Source organism: Rhinoraja longicauda, unplaced genomic scaffold (assembly GCF_053455715.1).
Source record: "Rhinoraja longicauda isolate Sanriku21f unplaced genomic scaffold, sRhiLon1.1 Scf001510, whole genome shotgun sequence".
NCBI classification, from domain to species: Eukaryota; Metazoa; Chordata; class Chondrichthyes; order Rajiformes; family Arhynchobatidae; genus Rhinoraja; species Rhinoraja longicauda.
The window spans coordinates 24,084-29,278 of record NW_027602725.1 but is presented as its reverse complement, the minus strand read 5'-3'; positions in this window follow the sequence as shown (position 1 = coordinate 29,278).

Below are 5,195 nucleotides of genomic sequence, written 5' to 3'. Positions count from 1 at the left end.
GTACATGAATGATTTATCTGACCAGCTTAGAGGCTGTAAAACAGGATGTATGATTGGTAACACCCTGGTAAACCATCTTATGTATGCCGATGATCTGGCGGTTTTTTCTCCTAGCAGTGCTGGGTTTCAGCAGATGTTGAATATATGCTCTGAGTATGGTGTCCAATTTGACGTGAAATACAATGCTAAAAAGAGCGTTGTCATGATTTGTAAAGTAAAAGGGGACAAAGATCTAGTCTTCCCATCATTTTACCTGTCAGGGCAGGTTCTATCTGTCTGCTGTAAAGCTAAGTATCTGGGACATGTCATCACAGATCAAATGTCTGATGATGAGGACATGTATAGACAGCGCCGCATGTTGTATGCACAAGCTAACATGTTGGTTAGGAAATTCCACTGGTGCTCAGGAAATGTCAAGATAAACCTGTTTAGAGCATACTGTACTCCTCTTTACACTGCTCCTTTGTGGATAAAGTTTAATAAGTCAAGCATCCATAAACTTAAGGTTGCCTATAATGACTGCATGCGCATATTGCTTAGAAAGCCAAGGTGGTGCAGTGCAAGTGAACTGTTTTGTAGTGCAGGAGTCAATACGTTTCATGCCCTGTTGAGGAATCTCATGTTTAAATTTATATGCCGATTGAATGGTTCTCAGAATTCCATCATTGTGCTGCTGGTAAATCCTGGTTTCAGTGCCGTGAGATACCTGTCACCTATGTGGAAACATTGGTATTGTTGCCTTTTCTAATTTAATTTAATTTTATATGTATATACTGTGTACTGTATGTGTATTCTAATGGACCATGAGTCTGCTTAATAAAATTTTAATTAAAATTATGTAGTTCAGAGCTTATTTGGAGTTTGTAGTGTTTAATAGCCTGATGGCTGTAGGAAAGAAGCAGTTCTTGAACATGGAGGTTACAGTTTTCAGGCTCCTGTACTTCTTCCTGATGGCAGGGGTGAAATTAGTATGTGGCAAGGGTGGTGTGGGTCTCTGATGATTCTGGCTGCCTCTTGGACTCCTATAAATCCCTTAGATTGTGATGTGGTCAGAACCCATGATGGACTGAGCAATGTTCACCACTTTTTGCAGTCTTCTTCACTCCTGGGCATTCAAGTTGCCAAACCAGGTTGTGACGCAGCCAGTCAATATACTCTCTACTGTACATTGGGTAATGGAGATGCCCCTCGAACGAGGGAAGGGATATCACCCCAGGGGGCACATGAGTGGCAAGGGTGCTAATACCCTTCTGTCTCCTTTTCACCTCCAGCCTTTGTCACTTACTCCACACACCTACCAATCATCCCCCTCAATTGTACCCACATCACTTGCCAGGTTTTGTGCCAGGCTCATCTGTCTTCACCTCTCTCCCCCCCTACTCTATCAGTCTGAAGGTGGGTTCAGACCCAAAATATCACTTTCCCATTCCCTCCACTGATGCTGCCTGGCCCATTAATTCCTTCAGAATTTTGTTTCATGCAACAGAATTGATATGGACATTGATAACCATTTTTACATCAGTCATAGGTCCACATCCTAGGAGCACCATTGTTACACGGTCTCCAGCAGTTCAAGAAGGCAACCTACCGCCAATACCATCTCCTCAGGGACAATTAGGAATGGACACTAAATGTTGGTGCCAACATCAATACCCACACTGTCAAATAGATTTCTGACAAATGAACATAGAATAACAGCTTGGTTTAGATATTTACTGATGTTGAGAAAGAACGACAGAAAGGAACTAACATGTAAATATCAGGTTTTGTTTCACCTGAGTTGTCAAGTGCAGTAAAACAGTTGAACTTTGGTCTGTTTATTTGACCTTGCATTACAATACAATACAATATATCTTTATTGTCATTGTACAGGAGTACAACGAGATTGGGAATGAGCCTCCCATAAGACGCAATAAATTAATTAGCTAGTCAGTATTAATTTAAACAATTAAACAAATTAGAACAGTTTTAAAACAGAATAAAGTGCAAGTAGATCTGTGCCGGTTCGCTGTGCGATGTGACCATCCGGCTCAGCAGGACCGGTTCATAGCAGCTATGGCCCTGGGGATGAAGCTGTTCCTGAGTCTGGAGGTGTGGGCGTAGAAGGCCTTGTATCGTCTGCCCGATAGTAGAAGTTCGAACAGACTGTTGCATGGGTGTGAAGAGTCTTTGTGGATGCTGGTGGCTTTTCTGAGGCCTCAGTAGGATGTGCAGATCACAATGCAGGAAATAATTCTGAATGGCAGCTTGAATGTTAACAATAGACCTGTCTAAATTGTGTTTCGTCCTTTGATAAGAGATTAACAGAGAATGAAAGCATGGTGGAAATTGATGGGTCTGAAGAAAGGTCTCGACCTGAAACCCATTCACACATTCCTTCTCTCCAGAGATGCTGCCTGTCCTGCTGAGTTACTCCAGCTTTCTGTGTCTATCTTTGGGAATTCTATTGAACTCTACGAAAAGATTGGGCTTTGTGTAACTGCACTATTAACCACATGATTGCCAAGATTAGGTTTTGTTCACATTCAGCTGTGATAAGGCTATTTTAAAAATCTTTTATTATTTTTGGATTTGTCATCATTTCTCATTCCTTGACAAGATAATAATAAAAGGACACAAAGTGCTGGAGTAACTCAGTGGGTCAGGCAACATCTCTGGAGAACATGGATAGGTGAAGCTTCTTCAGATAGTAATAAGCTTCCGTCTCGCAGTCCTTCTAGAGAAGGTGCTTCCACAGTGCGGCCGGACAGGGAGTTTCGGGAGTATGACCCAGCGAAGATGAACGACTAGCAAAATATTCCTAAATCACAGTGACTAATTTAGAGGGAAAGCTAAAGGTACAGAGTGGTACAAGGTGGACAAAGGGACTGTTGCATGATTTTAGAAATCATCCCATTGCGATCTTTGCATGGGGATGGTGTTCCTTTAACTGATAAAAGTGAACAGAATGAATAGCAAAATAGCCGATGATATCCAGCTCCTCATCTCCACCAAGTCAATCTCCACCACCACACACTCTACACTGACAAACTGCATCACTGAAATAAAATCTTGGCTTCAATCAAATTTCCTCAAACTCAACTGCAACAAATCTGAAATCATCATCATTGGTCCAAAAACGCTCACCAAATCCACCCAAAACTTCATCCTCAATATTGATGGTCTCCCAGTATCCACCTCCCCTCACATCCGGAATCTTGGAATCATCTTTGATCAAACCCTCTCCTTCGACAAACACATCAAAAACATCACAAAGACAGCCTTCTTCCACCTCAAAAACATTGCCCGTCTCCGTCCATCCCTCTCCTCCACAGCTGCAGAAACCCTCATCCACGCCTTCATCACCTCCCGTCTGGACTACTGCAACAGCCTCCTCTATGGCTCACCCTCAAAAATCATCAGTAAACTTCAATACATTCAAAACTTCGCTGCCCGTCTACTCACCCACTCCCCGATCCGTGACCATATCACCCCCGTCCTTTACAAACTCCACTGGCTCTCCATCCTCCAGAGAATCCAATACAAAATCCTCCTCATGACCTACAAAGCCCTCCATAACCTGGCCCCATCCTACCTGACTGACCTCCTCCACAGGCACACTCCCACCTGCACCCTCCGCTCTGCTGCTGCCAATCTCCTGTCCCCCCCCATCCGGACCAAACTCAGATCCTGGGGGGACAGGGCTTTCTCCATTGCTGCTCCCACCCTATGGAACTCACTACCCCAAACCGTCAGAGACTCCTCCTCACTCACCACATTCAAAACATCACTGAAGTCCCACCTGTTCCGCACTGCCTTCAACCACTGAAGGTCACCTCACCTTCTGTCTCCTTTTTCTGCTCGTTTACTTATTTATCTATTTATTCACTTCTCTATGTTCTAGAAATCCCTGTAAAGCGTCTTTGAGTGTTTGAAAAGCGCTATATAAATGTAATGCATTATTATTATTATTATTAAAATGAATGACGTTGCTGATGATACGACTGAAATGTAAAGCTATTCATCAGTCAGTGTATACACACCAAGCCTCACCATTTCAAATTCCCTTGTAATTGCATACTAATCTGCTGCCTGGAAACAAAACTTGTTAATGTGGCCCAGCATCCAAAAAATAAACATCTTCCACTGCTTGAGGTCTTTGTACCTTGCCATGGTAGACTCAACAAATTGATTTACTCTTTTAAAGCCCTCTTTTGTTTAATGGTGATAGGAGATAGTATGGCTTCCCATTATTTATCAAGCCCCATTTCTCTTTCTACTGGAGTCAACAAAAAGGTAAATTTGGTCAGGGAAGGTCAGAATCAGAATCAGAATAACCTTTATTGTCATAAAAACCCCCCAACTCTGTTGGACGAAATTCCGTTACCCACAGTCCAACAATAAGAGCAATAAAAATAAGTAATAACACACACAATTACAAACCAACACAAAACAAAAAAAAAGAAACATCCATCACAGTGAGTCTCCTCCAGTCACCTCCTCACTGTGATGGAAGGCCAGGATGTCTTTCCTCTTCCCCTGCCATCTTCTCCCGCGGTCAGGCTGTTGAAGTTGCCACGTCGGGGCGGTCGGGGCTCCCGACATTGAAGCCCCCGCCGGGCAGCGAAAATCCCGCGGCCTATTCCAGGCCTAGACGGACGGTGAAAGGTCCGCGGCGAGCCGACCCAAGTCCCGCAATTCGGGGCGGGCAAAGACTCTACCCCTGCCGGAGCTCCCAATGTCGGCCCCCAACTAAGGCAGGGTCTGCAAGCTTCCAATATCCACGCGGCCCGCAGCCGGAGCCTCCGGAGCATCCGAAGGCGAGTCGCAGTGGCACTCGCAGCGCCACCACAGCCTCCGAAGGCAGCCAGCTCCGCAGATGGTACGTCCGGTCTGCGGGCTCTGCGAACCAGAGCCCAGGTGGTCCCAGGTGGAGGCCGCCAGCTCCAGGTGTTTGGCCGATGGTAGGCCGCAGCGGGAACGGAGACACCACCCCAAAATAAAAGGTCGGGTCTCCGTTCGGAAGAGACAATTTTACAGTTCCCCATCCCCCCCTCCCCACATAATACACAACCACAAAAAACACTACATCACATCTAAACACGACAATTAAGACAAAGAAACAACGAAAAAACAAAAAAGACAAACGGACTGCAGGTGAGCCGCAGCTGCTGCACAGTGCCGCCATTTTGAGCATTAAACACACAATTCAATCT